The sequence below is a fragment of the Dipodomys spectabilis genome, unplaced genomic scaffold, assembly GCF_019054845.1.
Source record: "Dipodomys spectabilis isolate Male_0828 unplaced genomic scaffold, ASM1905484v1 ptg000063l, whole genome shotgun sequence".
Taxonomy (NCBI): Eukaryota; Metazoa; Chordata; class Mammalia; order Rodentia; family Heteromyidae; genus Dipodomys; species Dipodomys spectabilis.
Genome location: NW_024870740.1, coordinates 3,114,463 through 3,138,387, shown reverse-complemented (window position 1 = coordinate 3,138,387; position 23,925 = coordinate 3,114,463).

The following is a 23,925-nucleotide window of genomic DNA, read 5'->3' as shown; positions in this document are numbered from 1 at the left end:
GAGATATAATGAAAATTGGAGGAGAAAATAGGAGTAGAAGAATATAGAGAAGGCAAAGAACAGAAGGAAGCAAACTGAGACCTAAATTCAGAAAGAGAAAAAAGAATAAAAACTATAAGGGAGAACAAATATAAAATATAAAGAAATAAAATATTAAAAAGTATATATGTATAAAGTAATAATACTAAAATTAAAAAAACTTTAAGAAACAGAGAAATGAGTAATCAAATATAGTCTGAATTAAGTATGCACACAGTGAAGGAGGAAACAGTATTCACCATTGGCTGTTTATCTAGGAACAACAATGAAGAAGAGAAAAGAGGGGGGGCAGAGAGAAAATAAATTAAAATAACATAGTAAAAAATAGATAAAAAAGAATTATAAGTAGAAAAAATTCTTCAATTTATTTGGGGGATTTTGTGTCTCCCCTTTGTCTGCTATCCAGTCTCTTGATGGAGGCTTTGATTCCTTGCAGTGGTCAGTTTTCCTTGTGACTTAGTTGGTTTCTTAAATCAGCTTGTTTGAGTGGGCAGCAAAAAAAATTCTTTACAGCCTTGTATTTTTGTCCCTCCTCCTGGACTAATTTAGTGGGAAAGCGATGTACTTTGTGTGTAAGCAGGATGAAGATGGCTGATTTCTTTAGCTTGGGAGTCACTGCTAGTGAGGTTGAGTAATGGCAGAGTTGTGGCATGTCTGGAATCAGTGGCTTTTCCCTGAGGGCTAGCTCCTAAGATTCTCTTTTGGCCCAATCTGGAGCTGCTCTTGACTTTTACAGCCAATCCAGTTTTTTTTGTTATTGTTTTGTTTTGTTTCATTTTTTGTTTTTTAAATTTCTATCCAGTGAGATTTTATAGACTTTTGGCTTTTTAATTCCTGCAGCCTGCTAAGTTGCAGGTTTCAGCTGTTATATGAATGAAATGTCTTTGTTCACAGCACAGGGGTGGGACCACCTCTTGTTCTTCATAACACTAAGAACATGTTGAAAACTACTAAGTACATTTCCCATTGCTGATCTTATGAAAAGAAGCATGAGAGTACATCTACTTACATTTAGCATTTCAAAAAAATCTCTGAAAATTAACTTTATGATTCTGTTTGCCAGGTAACCAGTTCTGGTTCTCTTCTTATTGGATTAAATTTTCCTTAATCATGGTACAGTAATATATTCCTTAAAGAAGTAGCTTTAAAATTAACCATATAAGTCAAGCTTTCATTAATATCTGACCTAAGATATTATTGTTATTATTATTGTCAATGTCCAAAATATGAGCATTTTATTAGACACAAAAAGTTATTGAAAGAACTCAAATAATGAAATTCATTCTTTCAGTGTTTCCTGTATAAAAATAGATACTAAAGAGGTGGAAGTTATGGCTCTGAGTAGAATTCTAGCTAATGAGTGAAATTATTAGGCACCAAGTTATAGTCCTAGTCTCAGAACAAAACCTTTATTATTATTGTTAATATTTAATATTAATACTATACATAATTATAGTATATATTTATTCATTGTAAGTATAACCAATTAAACAGTATAATATATATAATTATTAATATTAATATATAATATACTTAGAGTTTACATAATCATTTATTATAATTCTATTGATATATGTATAATTTATATTGAAGCAGTATGAGGAAGGAGTTAGTTGGAAAATTTATGTGCTTTCAAGTATCTTTGCAATAAGTTATTTCAAAGTCATGTTCATAATCACCTTAACTGGAAGAAAATGTGTATCTTGGGTTTTGATTATACACAGCCATATACCATAAAAATGTGATAACATATCTGAAAGTTGTAAAGAGTCATGGATTATGTGTGAGAAGGTACAATTAACTGTAGTTGGAGATCACATGCAGTCACAGACACTACCACACACAGCCATAATGGCCAGGACCGCAATGGGTCTGGTTAAGTAGTTAAATCTTTCCCTTAGGATCATGGCAACATTAACAGTGAAATCTTGATTTCAATTTTTAAAGTATAGCCTTAAAAATTCTATTAACTTTCATTTCTAATATCAAATTTTTAAGGAAGAAAAGAAAAGAGCAGCCAAGTGTAAAAAAGGTCAAATGAAGAATTATCCTAAAGTGACATTTTTATGATTATAGCCATGTTTAATAACTTCAAATGAAGAATTATCCTCCATTTGATGTTTTTAAGACCAAGACAGTGTAAAAGCGTCATTTTAAGATGACGGTTTTACAATCAAAGCAATCTGTAAAAATGTCAGGTGAACAACTCAATGAATTAAATGTTTCTAAGGATATAAAATAGGTTAAAATGTCCAGTGAAGCATTTCATTGACATTTTATATTTTTCGGGATATATTGATCATAAAAATGTGGTACTTAGTATGTTACTATCTATATTTTCAAGTTACCTCATCTATAGAGGTGATTAATAAGTAAATGTCCCAATTGCAACATATTAATAAGAAAATATATGAAGTGTTTTGAAATTATTTTTATAATTAAAAATTAAGTATCAAAAGAAAGTTACACACAAAGTACAATTATGATATCTAAAACATTGGGAAAATTTTGTATTGTTTAATCCAGAAGAATGAGTACACAGCACTCATTCACTTAAAAATGTTGGATATTATATCTTTTTTATGTAGGATTAAACTTCCTAGAATTCTAGAAAGATAAAATATCTATACAGAACTCACTCCTTTTTAATTGCTACTACTACTACTACTACTACTATTATCATTAAGCAGTCATATCAAGTAGTTATCATTCAACAAATCAGTTTATGGCATCTTGATCAAAGTCACTCCTCTTGTCATTCTCCCCCTTCACTCACCATTTACTCCTTCCTTTCAACTACTTTTTGTTTGTTTGTTCAGCACATTTGGAACTGAAACTAAGGCTTACTATGCATAAGCTCTATTTCTTGAGCCAAACCCTGAGCTCCTTTTGTGCACAGGTGATTATTGAGGGTTTGCTTTGTGCTGGTGTTATCTGGAACTACCTTCGCCATATCTCTTGAGTACAGAAATGCATCTCTAGGCTTTGTCATGGGTTGATATGAAATCATTTAAATATCTTTTGGCTGTCTTACCTCCAGAAGAGCTAGGATTAGAGGCTTGAGCCACTGAACCCCAGTAAATGTGGCTTTAGCAAGAACAGGCAAATGTAATACAACTTTTACCATGTTAATCTAATGTTATTTCTAATGTCTATGTATAGAAGTGCTTATAAAGTAAAACTTTGCAAAAGAAGAAATTTTTACATTTGTCCTCTCCATTGTGGTAATTAATGTCCTTATTTGGGTCATGGAGTATGAAACATTCCTTTATAATTCAGGATCTGAATTTTTAAATTTAATTTAAATTACTTCGAATACACATTCTAATTTCAGAATGAGAACCTTTTCAGGAATTCATTTTTAGTCTAAATAAAAACTTTCTGATTCTGAACTCTCTGAGGATTTGGTATGTTGAAGAAAACCCTTACTCTGTGAAAAAAGAAATTGTCTGTGGTTTGGTTTGACATGAAAGTAGTACCATGGGATTGTTTTTCCTTTAGCTGCTGCCTGGCAAGCATGAGCATGCTCAGGATTCAGTAAAGGCTTTCTCCCAATATCCTTTGCTGTCTTAGCAAGTCTGATCTGACCTAAATGAAAATAATGAAATCGCCAAAATCACGTCTGGGCATCAGACTAAGGAACTGATCAATGATGGGTTGATAATTTGCCAGCATAAGAATGATGATTTCAAGGTACACTGCAGGAAAAACAATTTGGCTCTGAGGACAGGTAGGCATAAGGGCATAGAGAAGAAAAAATATACCACCAAGGCTCAAGTGCTGGAAAATGTAACCCAAATAAAAAGAAGTAGATTCTGTGTAGACTGCTCAAGAGATACCAGGAATCCAAGAAGATAGAGAACTAATGTCTCTCAGTCTAGCCTAGACCTTAAAGTGAAGGGGAATGTGTTAAAATTTTCACAGAACATATCTACAAACAGAAGGCAGACAAAGCCTCTAGACAAAACTAAAGACTGTAGAAGTAAGAACGCACAAACACCATTAGGAGATCATGAGGACTTTGTCCAAGGGGGAAGATACCAAGAAATGAAGCTTCCCTTAGTATGTGTACATACCGGCCTCTGATTACACAAAAGACTTACTAAAATGAAACAAACTTTTGTCTCAGAAAATAAATAAAAGGAGAGCCAGTAAAATACATGCAATTCTTAAGCGAAAACTTCCATGATTACAGCTATAATTTTCAAATGGATTCCAAATATATGCTCCTTTTTCACATTTAAAATCTTGTGGGGCTGGGAAGGTGGCTCAGTGGTAGAGCACTTGCCTTGCATGCCTGAGGCCCTGGGTTCGATTCCTCAGCACCACATAAGCAAAAAGAAAAAAGCCGGAAGTGGCGCTGTGGCTCAAGTGGTAGAGTGCTAGCCTTGAGCTGAAGAGCTGGGGGACAGCACCCAGGCCCAGAGTTCAGGCCCCACGACCGGACCCAAAAAATAAATAAATAAAATCTTGTGGATTTACCTTCCAGATCCAGAAAAATAAAATATGCAAGTGATCAGCAGTAGCCTTAACTAGATATGTTCAAGAGCAAATGTTTTGAAGCTCACATGTACACACACACACACACACAAACACACACACACACACACACATATCTAAATTTGTCTATTACAAAAATAATCATTTAACCCTTGTCTATCAGAAATACTGTCACTAAAAATATTTCTTTTTCTATTTGGCATATTTAAAGATTTTCAGATAATTTTCAATGTTTTTCTATAAAACACTTTAGATTTTAGAAAGTATTTTCCATTTTTCATGCTCTACTGCTTTTGAGATTTATAACTTAAAATGCAGATTTTTATAGCTATATTCCCCCCCCACGCATACACATACACACACACATATATACACACACACTTACACACACAAAGATACTAGAATCTGAGAAAATTAAGATACAGATACCACAGGAGAAAAAAATTTTACACAATGCTGATGATAATGGTAGTGCCTGACATTTTTAGGACTTTCTAGTATGTAATCACATCTGGTGCCCCTGCTGTGGCATGAATTGAGCTCCTTTGATTACTACTCATGTTTAATAGGCAGGCACACTCTGTTCCAAGTCACTGCTAACTGAAGCTAGAATCCAAGATTCAAAATGCTATCTAGATATTTCTAAGAATTGTTTGAAGATCATGTGAAGATATATCTGCAGTGCTGAGAAGATAAGGTATGTAGGACCTGATTGACTGCAAATGAATTGTAAAAGATTACTATAAATCAAATATGACTGAAAGATCAATGCTTTGGTAAGTGGAAGAGATGAGAAGAGCATCAATGATAATAAGAAATTTAGCACAAGGGAATAGTTACAGAGAATCCTACCTATGTCATTTTGAATTGTAGTTATGCCATGTCATTAGATTTTTATACTCTATAAATATATTGGGACTCGTGTTCTGCTGCTGGATAACCTCACAGAACACTGTTGAAACTCCCTGCCCCTGATGGTGACAAGTCTTGCTTTTCCACTCAGACTGTTCCCTCATTATCTTTCATTATTCTCTCTGACATAATAGGTCAGCTACTATTTTCTTTTGACTTTTTTCAAGTCATTTACATTCACTGATTAATTTAATCCCTGTTTAATTCCCCAAAACCTGTCCTGTGCCTAAGGTTTCATTACTCACATTATACAGATCAATAAGTTAAGATGATCTGTAAAAAATGACTCTACCCAGAGATGACTAAATACTGAGTCTTGAAGCTAGAATACACACATTGATATATCTATTGGTAAATGTCTGTCCTTAAGAAATATTCTAAGTGACATGATAGGAAGCAATTTCTTATTGATTTTCCTCCCTGTTCACAAATTTAGCACATCTTTAGTATGGACACTGTAAAAATTTACCAAATTAAAACAATTGAATTATTTCAATATTGATTGCTGCTGGATTTGGCAATGCATGTATGTTTTTAAAGCTACGAGAAGGCTAAAATAGTGGATCATTGTTCATGCATACACCTGGAAAGAAGTAAGGTCCTGTGTCAAAAATAACCAGTGAAAGAAAGGGTTGAAGGCATAATTTAATAGTAGTCTGTTTGCCTAGTGGACATAACTTAATGGTAGAGTGCCTACGTAGCAAGTGTAAGGACTTGAGTTCAAACCCAATTACTATTTCTCCCAAAATTATTAAACCTTAAACATAAATAATTAACAAAACTCTATTCGTAGCTTAAAATATAAATTATGTTAGAGATTTAGACATAAATTGAGTTAATGACATTGATCAATCCCAGCACTTTTCCTGAAAATAAAAAGAAAAGTGATCATAGCCACAAACAAGGAAGTATCCATTACTTCTGCCATTTTTAGAGATACCAGCAGAAACCTGTTCCCTACTTGTGTCCTTCCCCAAACACTCCTCAATAATGAGAACAAGCCATGGGAAAAGACAACAGAATAATTCTCATAACTTACTATAAAGATTCAGTTCTTAAAAAAAAGAAATCACACAGAAGAAAAAAATCATTCTAAACCACATTAAAATCAGGGCTAAAGAAAAAAAGAGAACCAGGCATCGATGGCTCATGCCTGTAATCCTAGCTACTCAGGAGGTTGAGATCTGAGGATTGCGGTTCAAATCCAGCCCAAGCAGGAAAGCCCAAGAGACTCTTATCTCCAATTAACCACAGAAAATAAAAAGTGGTGTTTTGGCTCAAGTGGTAGAGCACTAGCCTTGAACTGAAGAGCTCAGGGATAGTACCCAGGCCCAGATTCGAGCCCACAACTGACCATTTATAAAAAGAGAGAGAAACAAAAAATATAAATAGAGAAGAGAAAATATGTAGGGACAATTTCTCATCAGAATCAATACAAATGGTATTACAATCAGAAATCAATTTTTTTGAATTACACAATTTGTCAAAAGATATTTATGAAATTATTAAAACATATTTTAAATGAATTCAAGAGGTTTGTGTGGTTGACTATGCCTGCAATCCAGCTTCAATTTGAGACTGGCTCTGGTATAGGTAGCAAGTCTGGTTTCTGGCTGCTCACATCTTGATTTCCTGGACAAAGCAATCCATCAGATCTTGTCTTATAACCAAAAATATAAAGATAAAAATGTTTTTGGTCATGAGTCAGTTGGAAGAGTACATGACAAGCAAATGCAAGATGCCAGTTTCAATACCCAGAAATGCCAAAGCAGAAGAAAGGAAGAGGAGGAAGAAGGAGGGGGAGGAGAAGAGGAGTGGGAGAAGTGGTGGACAGGGAGGAGATGATCAAGAATTTTAAAAATGCTGAAAAAGAACTTTAAAAATTCCATTTCTTTGTAAGGGGGAAACAAGCCAAAAAAACCATACTTAACTTATTTTACAGCCTTCAAATTAACCAAAGGTTCAAATTATATGAGTAGTTATTTCAGAAGAAAAGCCAAATCTTGGTAAGAACAGTTAATTTTGAGATTTAAAAAATTTTCCATATTTTAATATTCCTGGCTAAAGATATGAATTGTCTTTGAAAGTCTGCAGCCTCACAAATCACAAGACCTCAAAAACTAACTAAAGACTAGCTGCTTTGAAAGAGAACAGCTTGGGCTGGGAATGTGGCTCAGTGGTAGAGCGCTTCCCTTGCATGTATGAGGCCCTGGGTTCAATTCCTCAGCACCACATAAGCAGTAAGCAAAAGAAAAAAGCTGTGTGGCTTAAGTGGTGGTAGAGTGCTAGCCTTGAGCTGAAGAGCTGAGGGACAGTGCCCAGGCCCAGAGTTCAGGCCCCATGACCGAACCCCCCCCCCCAAAAAAAAGCTTGTGAGATCGCCCAAAAGACTCATCTCTAGAAAATTGTCCATATTTTACTTTATCCTATGTTTTACAGGGTTTACCTTTTTTGTTGTTGTTGTTGGTTGTGGGGCTTGAACTCTGGGTCTGGGTGCTGTCCCTCAGCTCTTCAGCTCAAGGATTACACTCTACCACTTGAGCCACAGTGCCATTTGCGACTTTTTTTGCTTATGTGGTGTTGAGGAGTCAAACCCAGGGCTTCATGTATGCAAGGCAAGCACTCCATTGAGCACCTTCCCAGCCCCCAGGATCTGCCTTTCCATGCGAATTATATGTTGTTCATTGGTACTCTTAAAAACTATTAGTAGCAACTGTTTAATATCACATCCAGATGAGTAAGGAACAACAGAAGAGGCAAGAAAAGAGAATTATCTGGCCAGGCAACAGAGTTCCATGCCTTTAATCCTAGCTATTAGGCAAACAGAAATGAAGGGATTATCATTTGAAGCCCACCCAGGCAAAAAGTTCACAAGATCCAAATTCAGCAAGTGGTTGTGTGCAAAGGGGCATGTCTGTCATCTGAGTCGAGTTCCATGGATGTCTAAGATTGGGATAATCTTGATTCTAAGCCAGTCTGGGAAAGAAAGTTTTTGAGACCTCCATTTCAAGAGAATGAGCTAGGTGAGTGGTTTATGCCTATAAGAAGATCTTGGTTTAGGCAGACCCTGGCAGAAAGCAACACCTTATCTCAAAAATAGAGCTAAATAGGCTGAAAGTGTGACTCAAGAGATAGAGTACCTATCTAGCAAAGAGAAAAGCATTGAACTCAAATACCAGAACCACAAAAATTAAAAAATAAATAAATGAATAAAACAACAAAGAGAATGACCTCAGAGCCAACAGGCAAGATTTCTTGAATAATGTAACCATAAAAAGATTGGCAAGTATAGCATATTTCTAAATACTTCCTAGTTCTTAAAATCTTGGCTAAGCTCAAAGAATAGCCTTACTTACTTTCTTTTGGATGATCTTGAGGCTTTGTACAGGAGAAAATAAAAGTTAGGCCCAAATTGTAAATGTTTCCACATATTTGCAAAGAAATCTTTTGACAGAAGCAATACTGATTTAGGAAACCTAACTTAATTTCTGTGGAAACACACAATGACCACTGAGATTATTGTCTTCAGTGCCACAAAATGACGATGAATAAGTCTTAACATAATTATCCCAAGAAAGTCAAATTATTTTATGAAAGCTAAAACCAAAAACAAATAAAACAAAATAAGCGGTAGCAACAAACACCATAGCAAAATTAGTAGAGAAACCCGTGCAATGGCACAGTTTATTTCTAGAACAAGAATAAGAACATTATATCATCAGAAAACCAATTTGAAAAATCACAAACCTTAGAATAAGGTTTAAATCCACACACATTAAAATGGTTAATAAAAATATCATCAAGGACACCTGACTTTTCAAAAAGATCTTCAACAACATTTTAATTCCAGTATCAACCAAGTAATAAAGTACTAGCAGATGACAATTCATTAGTTTAGGACAGATGGCAAAAATGAGCTTAAACAATAATTCTTCTTTTACAAAAGCCTTCCTTAAAAAAAATAATGAAAAAGCTGGGTGCTGATGTCTCATGCTTGTAATCCTAGCTACTCAGGAGGCTGAGATGTGAGGATGGAGGTTCAAAGCCAGCCCCGGCAGGAAAATCCATGAGACTCCTATCTCCAATTAACCACCAGAAAACCAGAAGTGGCGCTGTGGCTCAAGTGGTAGAGCCTTCAGCTGAAGAGCTCAGGGATAGTGCCAAGACTCAGAGTTCAAGCTCCATGACTGACCAAAAATGAAAAAAATTTAAACATTGCAGGATTATGATATATGATATAAAATAAATAAAAACGAAACTGAGAAGCAATGGGAGCCAGTAAGTCACACCTGTATTCCTAGTGATTGAGTAAACTGAGAATCAATGTTTGAAGCTAGCCCAGGCAGGATAATCCATGAGACTCTTACATGCAATTAATCACCAAAAAGCTGGAAATGAAACTGTTGCCCAAGTGGTAACATGCCAGCCTTGAGCAAAAGAGGACTGCTTAGTTTAGTGTAAGCCTTAGGACTTGACCAAAACAAAGCGAGATAAAACAACAAAAATAACAGAATAGAAGCTGAGAATATCAACCCAACTGGAGAAATTCCTTAGCAACTATCTAAACTAACTAAACTAACTAAAAAAATTAGTACATAGTAATGACAATTTGCATAATGCAATAAGACTTAAGTAAGAAAAGTCTGTAGGTGAATGTATAGACAGTATTAAAATGTTTTATTCTAATAACTAGTATCTGACTTTACAATAAACACCTGTTTATTACAAAACATATAGAAAGGCTCAAAGTATATAAAGATGTAATATGTATACAAAAATGAACAAAAAACATAACTGCAGCTTTGTAAAGGGATCACACATGCTGAAACTTTGTATTGAAACAAATAGTATGGTAAGCCAAGACATCCACTTCAATTCCAAGCATCTTTAAAGAAACAACTTTAAAATTAAACAACCAACACACAAACCAAAACTCAATTAAATAGTTTAATTGAGCTGAATGGTCTGTCCTAACATGAACCAAAGTACATTTCAAGTGAAAAATTATAAATATTGAAAAATGAGTACATTTAAAATTTTATATTTATTTAATATATTTGTATACACTTGCATACCACATTTATGAGTTTGTATTAATTGAAATATGGTAGATTCAAGAAAGAACCCAAATAGGGTAATTATTTAGAAAGCCAAAATCCAAGTTCAGTAAAATAAAGCATTAGGAAACAGCTACTCAAAAGGTGGAGTAGGATCAAAGGACAGGGGTAGATTAAGGAAGAGGAGAAACTTAAGACAAGATTCCCATGTATATCCTACAAAGTTAAGAAACATGAAGGAAAGGATGGGTAGGGAAAGGATTGGTGGAAATGTTGAAGGGGTGACATTGATCAACATATATTATAGTCATAAACTCCTTTATGTAATGGTAACTCCTTTGTACAACTAATTACAGATAACAATAAAACAAATTCAATGGAATATTAGAAGAACAATTTAATGAAAGCTTAAAAATCTCAGCATAAAATTGTTATTTTCTGTAGCATCATTTAGTTATACAGACAAAGGAACAATGTTGATATGTTCATGTATGCATGTTTACCAATAGCAAGCCTCAGTATCTCATTTTTACATATGTATATGAAGTCTTTTGACCATATTCATCCTCTTTCATACTGTTGACTTGCCTTTCCCTTCTCTCTCATTCAAAAGAAGACCTGCTACAAATCCTTTTTACTTTTATAGCGTATGAATTTCATAGTGGTATGTCATGAATATGTGTAAATGTAAATAAATATAACACATTATATAAAATATGTTATAAATATATTTATATATTTATTTAACATATTCATGTACTTACAAATATTTAATATTATATAACATAACAACATATGATATATAACATGTATTATGTAAATAAATATGACATGTATGTGATGTGTTTTCTATATTATATATTTTATGAATATATAACATATTACATCTGAATATGTTAATGCAATCTATAAGTTTTATTTTAAAAGATATAGTACATATCATTGTATGTTATTATATTATTATATAATATATATTCTATGTAATAAATATTTTATATTATACAGTGTATTTTATATATAATGTAATTATATTATTATATAATAATGTATTTTATAATATGTGTGATACATGAATATATAACTTATTATATAAGTATACATTGTATAGATTACTACATAATACAATAGATGTATATATTTTCATATGCACACATAAATTTAGTAAATACATTAATCAAATTAACCATCTTCATTACTCTTTCCCCATCCCCACTATCTACTACTATTTAACAGTATTCTGTAAGTTTCATTTTCCTATGTCTATTCCAAAATACACTTGATTTTTGACTTTGTTTACATTGTGGATTCCAGGTTATCTATTTTCCTGCCAATAAACAAGAGACTGAAAAATCTGTTGGTGAGCATGTAAATTAGTGCAACACTATGGAAATTAGTATGGATGTTTATAAAAAATTGAGAAATAAAACTATCATATATGATCCAATGAAACCACAATGGGCATATATCCAAAAAAATATCAGTCAGTTTAAAATAGAGGCACTTGCACTTGTACGCCCATGCTCCCTGCAAGTCTGTTCACAACAGTCAACCTAAGGAAACACCTAGGTACTCTGAAATTGATAAATATACAAAGCAGATGTAGTAAGTATTAGTAATAGGTAGAACACATATGGGGGAATATATTATTCACCCACCAATAAGTCCATTTAATAATAAAATAATATGAGTGAAACAGAATCTAAAGAGCCACCACGAGAGAGCTGAAGGTGGTATATTAATGTAGTTGACACACTACAAAAAAAACTTAATCCTTAAACTTACCTGGTAAATCTATATAACACGAATGAAAAATTTATCCAATTTTTATGGGGAAAAAGAGCATGAAACAAGCATCTTATTCTATATCGCCTGTTTAAGATTCAAATTACTAACGTTCATATAAGAAACAAAAGTAGGGAATACACACACACCAACACACACACACACATATACATATAAATGTATACACCCATTTGTGTGTGCGTATATATATAATATGGCTAAAGAAAGAAAATAGCCTCACAAAAATCTATAGACAAACACAAATGTAAAGTTTATTTTATAAGAAATATTTTGATAAATATAATTTTATATAATCATATACACATAGACATTGAGTCTTTGTGAACCTATCCTAAGAATATACTCCTTTGGTCTGACTATGTGAATTTTTATAGTCCTGTATAATTTATCATGCCTAAATGTATTTTTCTTTATTTTACTATCCGGTGTGTTTACTTATTGATTTATAGGCACATTCTACTTTCCATAAATGAGGGGAAAATACAACCTATGTTTCTTTGGGCCTGGCTTACTTCAATAAACATACTTTTAGCTAGGTCTTTCTGTTTCCTTACAAATAGTACAGTATCATTTTTTCTTATGGAAGCATAGAATTCCATTGTGTATATATACCACAACCCATCCATCTGTTGAGGTGCATCTGGGTTGATTCCCTATCTTGGCTATGGTAAACAATGTTGCAATGAACATGGTTGTGCTAAAAGCTTTAGTGTGACTTTTTGTGGTCTATTTAATAAATGCTTAGGAATTGAATTGCTGGGACATAGGGAAGCTGTGTTTTATCTTTTGAGAAATCTCCCTACTGCTTTTTACAGTAGCTGAACAATTTACATTCCTACCAACAGTGTAAAATGATATTTATCAAAGTTAATTCCAAGAAAGGGAAACGAGAGGGGTTTTTTGTTATTTTAGTTTTCTTTTGTTTGTTTTGCTTTTTTTCCTTCTTTTTAGGTATTACTCATTAATGACTTGTATAATTGTAACCCCTCTGCCCTTCCTCTTTACAATAACAATAAATTAAAAATAATAGAACAAATAATAAAAATAGAAATGTTAAGGTTCATGTGTTAGAGTATTTTTTAGAACTTTTTTTTCTTTTTATTGTGAAAATACTGTACAGAAGGGTTGCAATTACATGGTATGTTAGAGTATTATCTTTATTAATAAGCCAGTTAAATAGGTATTTAAAAAAAGGAATACTAATTCAAGAATATTCTCTGTGTCCAAACTCATCCTGCAAATACAATATTACAGATATATCAAAAACACACAAAGAAGCTCTAAATTAAAGAAACACTAACACCCTTCTAAAAATTGAATGTAACCTTTTAATAAAATTTATTAAGTTGGGGCTGAGAAGTTGGCTCAGTTGTAGAGTGCTTGCCTCGCATGCATGAGGCCCTAGGTTTGAGTCCTCAGCACCACATAAGCAGAAAAAAGCTGGAAGTGGCACTGTGGCTCAAGTGTTAGAGTGCTAGCCTTGAGCTGAATAGCTGAGGGACAGCACCCAGGCAAACCCAGAGTTCAGCCCTCATGACTGACAAAAAAAAAAAATACTAAGTCTAGCTATGTATAAAATGGAAAATAATATTTTATTTATTACTCATCCCAGGAATTCATGGCTAGTTTAATTCCCAAAAGTCAATAGTATGAGGCCAAGTGCTGATGGTTCAAATCTGTGAACCTTGCTACTCAGGAGGCTGACACCTGAGGATTGTGGTTCAAATCCAGCCCTGGCAATAAAGTCTGTCAGACTCTTCTTTCCAATTAACTCTAATAAGCCAGAAAGGTAGTTGTGGCTCAAGTGGTAGAATACTAAAAATCCCAGTCCAAGCCCTAGGACTATCACACACACAAATGAAAATGTCAATAGTATGGAACACAACTAATACATAAAATGTAGAAGAAATCCTATAATTATTTTCTTCAGTAGATACATATTGAGCATTGCCAACGTTCAACCATTAATTTATCTTGAATTCCAGTTGTTGGCATTTCCACAGCCTAATAATGTATATGTGAAACTCTGCAAATTCCATTAAAATATTTCAGTGGACATTTCACAGCAAAATGATAAACACATGGAAATTTTCTCAAATTCAGCAATCAGTTAGAAATGAAAATTATAAGCACAATAAAGCACAACTATGTATTAGTATATAAATACTAAGAATCACAGATTAGGGAAAATTTGGCCAGGATGTGAAAAAACTTGAAATCACTTATATTAGTGCTAGAATGATCACATAATGGAATCAACTTGAAACATGTTTTGCCTGGATTCAGTTGTTGTTATTGACCCTTTAACAGTATGCATGTATTCACCACATGAATCAACCATCTCAATACTATTTACCTATGAAAATGTTAATCATGTGTCCAAACATTTAAACAATGACAATGGCAGCCTTATTTGAAATACATAAGAATGAGAGATAATACAAATAGGCCATCAATAGGCAATATAGAAAGAAGTAGTATTTGTATGCAGTATACTACTATTTAGCATCAAAACTACTATTGATATACCTACCACATATTTATCTTAAAGTAAATATATTGTATAAGAGAAGCAAAATAGTGTACATGTTTCAAACTGCACAGAAGAAAAAAATAATCTAAGCTATTGTGAATGCAAAACACTGGCTTGTATGGACAGTAAAGGAATGGGCTAGAGGGTGTTTTCAAAAAGTCACATGAAACTTTGGGAATACAAGATGCATTCATTGTCTTGAATATTTTATGTTCATATGTTGTATGTATTTCTAAAAGTTTATCTAATTATGTATGTTGATTATATATGGTTTATTGTGAATTATTTTACCCCAAATAAAATTTTATTTGTTTAGCTCTTATTAGAGACTATACTTTTTATGTTGAAATTATGCCAAGTAGAATAAAATATAATCAGATTATGAAAAGTTTCCTTTGACAAATGTGAGCTTGAGTGATGAGCTTGAATGTTTCTAGGGAACAGTGAAATTCTAAGGTTCTTAATTATCACCTACAGGTAGATTAAAGCTCTTAAAGGATGGAATCGCACATTTCTTTCTACCAAAGACAATAGCTTCACAATAAAGATAATAGCTTCACTACCAGTGGAATAATAGTTTTCATGTACTTTCATAAGTGGGTAATCTGTGTCTCATAAATCCTTCCCATAACTTTTAAATAAAAATTACTTAATTTTTAAATATCAATTCTTCAATACCAATTTGATATCAATTTAGACAAAAAAAGAAAATTCTTTGTCTAAATCACAATATTGCAAATATTTTGCATATGTGGCCACATAAATTTGCAGCTACATCTTGTTTGTCTCCAGTATACAATATCATGATGTATATTGTTCTGCTTCCTCATAAGGCCAGAAAAGGTTGTATATTGCAGGTAGACAGACCAAGCCATATGCAAGTGAATCTAGGAGGGTTTTCAATGCAAAACACACACACATACACAGACACAGACACACACACACACACACACACACACACAACAACACCTGAAGTTAAATTCTCACCGTAATGGATTAAACATGAACTCTGCCAAGAGTTAAAACAGCAAGACTGCAGTTACTTCATAATTGCTACACAAAAGGCTAATAATCACTTTATTCAAAAGAGATAATGCGGTATAATATAAGTACTAGTTTAAGAAATTATTCAGTAGAACACTTAATCATCACTTTCAGTTCACAGCCCTTTGTTTCTCAGGAATACACATGTCAGACAGTAATTAAACTCACTCACGCTATTCATGGAAGAGTGAGAGCCCTGAGTTGAAATGTTGCAACCAAGGGAGAAAACACAATACAGACAAGTTTAGACACAGCTTTCTATGTCTGCCTGGTATAGGGTCTTGGTTGACAAATTGACTGTATAAGGGGGAAGACACATTGGAGTAAATAATTAATGTCTTAGACAAGTTATGCTTATATAGTTTACAAATTTTCTGGATACTGACTTTCTATGTGAATTATCTGCTAGATGTATCATTTAAAACAATAAATTGATTGAAAAACTCATGTTTTAAAAGTATATTGGCTTTGTCAGTTTCATAAGTACTAGAGAAACCTAGAAAAAATATTTGTATTTGTATGTCTTCTCTTTCATTCTATCACCCCAACAGAATGTATGAGCAACTTTTTATTCTCTCATGATACACACTATTTTATTTTTACTTATAGCTTTATTTATAATAGGAGGAAATGGATTCCACAGCCTTAGAAGGAAATGGATTCCAAAGCCTGAATTTCTATTTAAAACTTTTCTACTTAGCACCAGGCCCATGTATCTAATACTGTACTAGAGGAATAATATGATATCATAGAATTAATTGCCCCTAATTGCAAGCATATATACTAAAAGTGTAGTTCTGTCCTTAGATTTGATTGAAAGATGATTCCAGTTTTAATAAGCAGTCCCTTACAAGGAGGGTGTTTTCGTAATATGTGTGCTGAAAGACCTTGGTGGGATCATGTTCTCTTTCTCTGCCTCCTAGATTCCACGAGGTGCACAGCTTTGCTTTATCTGATACTACCTGTCATAATATTCTTCTTACCTCAGGCCCACAGCAACATGCCAGGCACTTTTGGGCTATCAGCCAAAAAGAAATGTTCCTCTTTTTAAGTTGATTAGTTTCAGGTATTTGTCACAGTAAAAAAGCTGACTAATGCAAGTCTTCAACATACATACAAATTACCTGTAGCTCTTTCTAAAAGTGAAGGTTCTAAATTAGAAGGTCTCTCATGTGGACTAAGATTTTTCAATGAGACAACAAGAAACTTTGAAAATGTCAGATCTTACTTGGGTCCAAGACCCTAGGTATTATTCATTAAACATGTTCTCTCCTTTTCTTCTTTCCCTTTTTATAAAGTTTGAATATTTAATTTTTATTGTTATCATAAAGATGATATGCAAAGGGATTACAGTTACATGTCAGGTTAATAGTACATTTCTTTGTGGATAATGTCACCCCTTCCTTCATTCTCTCCCATTTCATCCCATTTTGGTACATCCATTTTGCCTATTGTAGTATGGTGAGCATTGCCCCACATTTTCCTGCAGTTCTAACCATATTTCATTCCACTTTTGTCAATATTTCATTCCTTAGATTGTGTAATATCTACTGAAATATCTGATTTTGTTTTCGACTGAAGAAAATCTTTGAGCTGGTTTAGTAATTCTTTGATTTTGATTATTGTATTTTCAACTCCTGAGTTTCACTTGGTTCTTTTTATACATTTTCTATACTTTCATTGACATCTCTGTCAAGAATGTTGTCATCATGCTTTACTTTTCAAGCATAGTTTCTTTTAGTTATTTGAATTACATGTTTGTAATGACAGCTTGGAAGGTTTTCTTAGTGAAATCTGCTATCTAGACTCAGTTCCAAGCATTATCTGTTGCTGGCTTTTCCCCTATGTATTATGTCACATAAGTTCTTGAAAGACATTTCTTAAAAGCTCTTTATTTTCTTAAAAAGCTCTTCAACATTTTGTGTAATTTATTGTGAAAATTTTAAACAATGGCCCTTTCCTTAAAGATAATTTCTTATTTGTTTAAGACTATGTTTGGGTTATTTTAGTGAGGCAGAATATCCTCAGTGGGATGACTGATTTTATTCTTCAGATTACAATCTTAGACACATGCTCACAGTCACTCTGGAATAACAAAATATAAGTAGCATATTTACAATTAAATCTCTCTCCCTCTTTGATTTCTCTGTTTGGCCATGCCTCCCTCTTGGCATGTTAATTCTGATAATTAGTAGAATGATTATGTTATTGTGGATATCAATGCATTGGGCATGGACTTTTTTTCTGATCTTTTCTAGTTAAATTTGGGCTATGTGTAAGAGTTGATTTTCTTAAATACATGTCACATTCTTCTTTCCTAGTTCTGCCATACTAACACTTTCCTTGAGATTCTCAAACATGGTTGTATTTTGTTCTTAAATATTACTACTCCAACGTTCACAGTTCACCTAAAATTCTACCTCTGTAATGAAGATTCTTCCCAATAATAAAGGGCAATTGTAATTTAAAGTTATTGAGTAAAAGTTCTGAAACTACTATTCTCTATGTTTTGGAGGCTAGTCTAAAGGCAATGTGTCTACAGGCAAGGTGTCACAGGTTTCTAGAACAGGATTTTTCTTTCCTTCTTTTAGGTTTTGTTGGTTATTTGCATTCTTGGATGGTTCTTACATTGAAGATAAACCATTCCAGCCCTAGCCTCAAACTTCCTTTTGTGTCTGTGTTACTGTAAGTCTTCACATGCTTTTGTATTCTCTTTGACCAAAATATCTGCTTTTTAATAACAAATAATTATTGTACTGTGGCTCACTCAGATTCAGTATGATCTTTTCTTAGCTTGGCATGACTGTAAAGATCCAAATTCCAGATATAAGTATATCCATAGATACTTCAATATGTAAATGTATCCTTGGAGTGGACACAATTCAAACTCAAGCCTATACTAATGTAAGTCTGTACTCCTTAAGCCTGGACACATGCTTGAATCTAGCTTGTCCTATCCATTCTTCACTGTTATGTCTCTCATAACTTCAAGCAAATAACACATCTGGCTTTTATATGTATTATTTTCATAATAGTTTGTGTTTAACTTGCAATACCTTTTCAGGTTTGAACCCCCAAACCCTTAATACTATTTTATAATTCACCTTTTAACATGCTCATAATGCTGTTGAATGAATCAAGAGCCCACATTATAAACACAATTCTACAAATTTACTTAGAAATAATATGTATTCCAAAGTGATTGAACAAGTTTACACTCCCACCAACAATGCAGTAAGGTTCCCTTCTGTCCACATCTTGTCCAGCATCTGTGGTTATTATTAGTGTTCTTGATTATAGCCATTATAACTGGGGTGAGGTGGTAACTCAATATTGTTTTGATTTGCATTTCTTTTATGGCTAGAGAGGTTGAGCATTTCTTCATGTGTCTATTGGCCATCCTTCTTTCCTCTTCAGAGAAGTTTCTCTTTAAGTTGTTAGCCTACTTATTTATTGGGCAGTTGTTTCTTTGAGGATTTGTTGTTGGGTTCCTCAAAAAACTCCACATACAGCTCCCCTATGACGCAGCAATCCCACTTTTGGGCATTTATCCAAGTGATCACAAACAAGGCCACACTAAAGCTACCAGCACAACTATGTTTATTGCAGCATTATTTACTATAGCTAAGATATGGAACCAAGCCAGATGCCCCTCAGTAGATGAATGGCTCAAGAAAATGTGGTATATATACACAATGGAATTCTATGCCTCCATCAGAAAGAATGACATTGCCCCATTTGTTAGGAAATGGAAAGGCTTGGAAAAAATTATATTAAGTGAAGTAAGCCAGGCCCAAAGAAACATAGGTCCCATGGTTTCCCTTATTTGCAATATCTAGTATATGTATGAGTCAAGCAGAAAAGGTCAGATAAGCTAATGTTGGCTGAAATGAACCCCAAATAAGGACTCAAATTTTTTTTTCATGCAATTGTTTCTAACATATTTATAAGATGATTTCTTTGTTGCTTTGTATGTCCCTCCCCCATGGTATAACCCCTGCTTTCACTGTATTGATGTTGGTATAATTTGTGGAGGCAAGGGAAAAAACAAATCGTTTAAATAAGGATTCAGGTGGACCCATTGCAACAATGAGATGTGCAAGTCATTATGCCAAAAACGAACTTTACAACTTTGGTGGAGGGGAGGAGGTTTGGGTGGGTGGGGGGTGGGGGGGGAGGATGGGAAGGGATGGGAAGGGGAAATTAAGGGTGGGGCTACAATGCTTGATAAGAAAGGTACTTGTTATCTTGCCCATGTAATTATAACCCCTCTGTATAGTATTTTCACAATAAAAAAAGAAATAATCCATATTCTAATTGTAAAATAGAAAGTTTCCTGTCTTTTTATATTAAAATAAATACCAGACCATAATGGTTTTAAATATTCTATATTATTAATATCTAAATATATGTATATACTTATAGTCAATATATTTGTCTTTTATGTCTCCATATGTGTACATAGTCACACTGCTGTAACTAAATCCTTAATAACATTAGTATTTTCTTGCTGTGTTTTTACATAATCATGCAACACAATTTCTCCCATACTAAAAGCCAATGTTTTCTGTGTAATTGAGAAGGCTGGGAAAATAATATAAATAATAGAAGAAAAATAGTGGAAACCTTATATTTGATATTTTATATATGTTAAATTTAAAGGCATATCATCTTAGGGATGGAAGATATAAATAACATATTCCACTTATAACATTGTACAAAACATGGATATGAAATTATGGAGTCTATAAATTCTGTACCTGTTAGCTAAATGCTGATCTATTTTTCACAAAGTAGATCAAAAGGGAAATCAGTTAATAAGTTAATGTTTGTAAATATTTTATATGCTTAAGTATGTAACTTGCATTTTATTTATTTTTTAATTAAAATATTAAGAACTGCATATTATTGAAATAAGGCAGATCCAAAGAAACATAGGCTCCATGGTGTCCCTAATATGTAATAATTAGTATATGTCTAGGATAATCCTAGCAGAGAATCACAAGCTCAATATCTATGTACATATGACCATATAAGATGATGCTAAGCCAAATGAACTCCAAGAGATGGAAAGAAGAGAGTTTTTTGTTTCTTTTTTTGTTTTCTTTAATGTACTATGTGAAGTTATTTCCTTTTTCTTTCATTTCCTTTTTTCCTCTTTGGTTTAACCCCTCTTGTCACTTTTTTTTAAATTTTCTTACTCTGTCTTGTATATATATTTATCTGATTTGGGGAAGGGAAGAGGAATAATGAATGGTGAGACAAAGGACAAAGGATGAACCGATGTAATAGCAATACTCACAAGACACTATGTTGGAAATGAACTTTACAACTTGGGGAAGAAACGGAGTTGGGGATAGGGGAAGTAGGGAAAAACAGGCAAGGGGTAGCAATGTTCTGCAAGAAATGTATTCATTACCTTACTTATGTAATTGTAACCCTTCTGACATCACCCTAACTATAAAATACAATAATTTCAATTTATTATTAAAACTCTACTTCTCCTAAAGTATTAGAGTTCAACTTGTAAAATATCCTTGTTTAGTATCCACTGAGAAGAAATTGTATATCATTATAAACAGAAGAAGCTAAGAATGGGCTTCCTGAAGTCCGTGTCAACTCTTCCAACAACAAAGGGTTAAAAAAATCTATAATGAATGTACAGGAACCTTTCCTAAGTATCAAAGATTTACACATTCTGTACACACACTGTTTTTATTTTTATAAATGTAAAAACAAACACTCTTCAGGACAAATGTCATTTTTATTTCTTTGGTATAATTGTCTAGATTCACATTCTGTATTTGTTTATAAGTGCAGACAAATATTTCTGAAACCTATTTTCACTGATATTTTAACTATCTATATGCATGTGTTAGTTTAGTTGGTATGTATATGTGTATCTATAGCATCATATGCCTGCATATTTATATATTTAGATACTTTCATGGCTATATCTATAAATGAGTAATAACAAGACATTCAGAAAATATAGATCTGTAATAAATAATGACATTTAAAATAAATTACCTTCCTTTTATCTAGAAGTGCATAATACTACCTATGACAACCTTTCTGAGAATTCATTCTTCTTACAATGCAATAAAAATAAGAGTATAAGAACTATTACATTTGAGGGTGAAAACAGAAAGAAAAAAGCTATAAAGGTAATACAGGTTTACACTGGTTCTTTTTAATAGCTTCACACCCCCAACAATTAATGTGATCTGCAGCCTAAGAAACATTTTATAATTAATTTCTCAGCATTTACCACATATAAGCCATCACTTTAAAGTGCTATGTCATTAACAAAATCCCATTTTTTTTCATAAAGAATAGGCATACTGATCTACATTTTTCCATGCTGCCAAGGCAGAATGGACTCGAGGGATATTATCTTATTCAGAAAGAACCTTTCAAGGTTGAATAAAAGAAATGGTACAGGGTCCCTGGGAGAGGGAAGTGATCATCATTTTCACCTTCAACTCCTCTTTGATGTGGCAGAGTCAATTTTTAATCAGCAGCCATCAGACTGGGCTTCATTTCGCCTTACAAAGTCCTATTACTCTGCCACTTTCTGGAGGGAGGTGATAAGGACAATGCCCTGCTTTTTCTCTTCATACAACTCTGCATATGATGAGTCCCTTTGGAGAGACTTGATAAAAAATAATAATAATGTAAAATAAAAAAAAGAAGACTGTGTAGGGATAAAGGTCACCTCTCTTTCAAAATTAACTCTTCAAGACAACAAAGTTTGATTTTCCTGTTTGTTTTCAGAAACTCACCTATTGTCTTTGAAAGCAATGGCAGTAATAAGCTGGTGTTGGAGAAAGGCAAAAAAGCATACATGTCTTTTGATGAAAATGAGATTTAGACATATTCATCATCCCTGGCTAAAAAAGCACCAGGAATATCACACTAATGAACATTATAGATATTGGTAGCAAGCAGGAAAAGTCCACAATTAAAATCTACTTCCTTTAGTGCCGTTCAAAGAAATCATTTATCATCAGAGTGCACACAAGTGCGACAGAGAAACAGGAAGAGCAAATCGCATCTATGCATTCAGCTAAACTGAAAAATGAAAAGAAAGAGGAAACCCCCACATTTTCCCCTTCTGGTAGTGCTTTTTTTAACATTAGTAAATCTAAACTATTTTTTTAACTCTGTACTCATGCAGAAAAACCTTTATAGTCTCTTAGTATTATTTATTGTAGTCAGCAGTCTTAATTGCCTTTCTGAAATGGATCACAGTTCTGGGAATTACTCAGTAAAATGATGTTACTACTCTCTAGCCTTCACATCCTTTGATATAATCTCATTAAAAATATTAGGCCTCTAGGTGAGGGAATACATACGGGTAGTAAGCACATGCTAAGCAGGAGCACCCAAACTCCTGACCTAGTTATTGCAGAATAGAACAGCCCGGGATGAATTTTAATTTTGAACTATAGCAATTCCTTTCTTGGTTAATACCATAATTATTAACATACTTTTGGAATGGATATGCTTTTTACCCTTGAAAAAGATAATACTATTGAACCAACCAAAATACTGAAATGACATTTTTTTGGAATAAAATAAACTCTTATTTCCAGAAGACCACACAAGTGAAAAAACACACATAGTCTCATTGAGTCTAATTACTGAAAGGAGATGAGAAAAGATGTGTGCCAAATCTTGTGTGTGTGTGTGTGTGTGTGTGTGTGTGTGTGTGTGTGTGGTATTCTTATAATGTAGCTGGGCTGAAAAAATACAACCCCCCAGAGGAAAGACACTCATCGCCCAGCCAAGTAAAGGGGGAAGTAGTGGAGGGGAGAGTCATGTTGAGTCCACCATATAAAATAATTAAATTTTTATAGAATTTGATTTCCTGTTGAAAATTGGAAAGTATAGTTCTGCAAAGACTGAGTTTATAGAACATAAAATAATATCTAGGATTACTTACACACATGCATTGTTAAGCTAGACATGTTGTTTTGTTATCAAACAATGAAAAAGAAATATCATCGAATGAACAAGCACTATTTTGTGCAT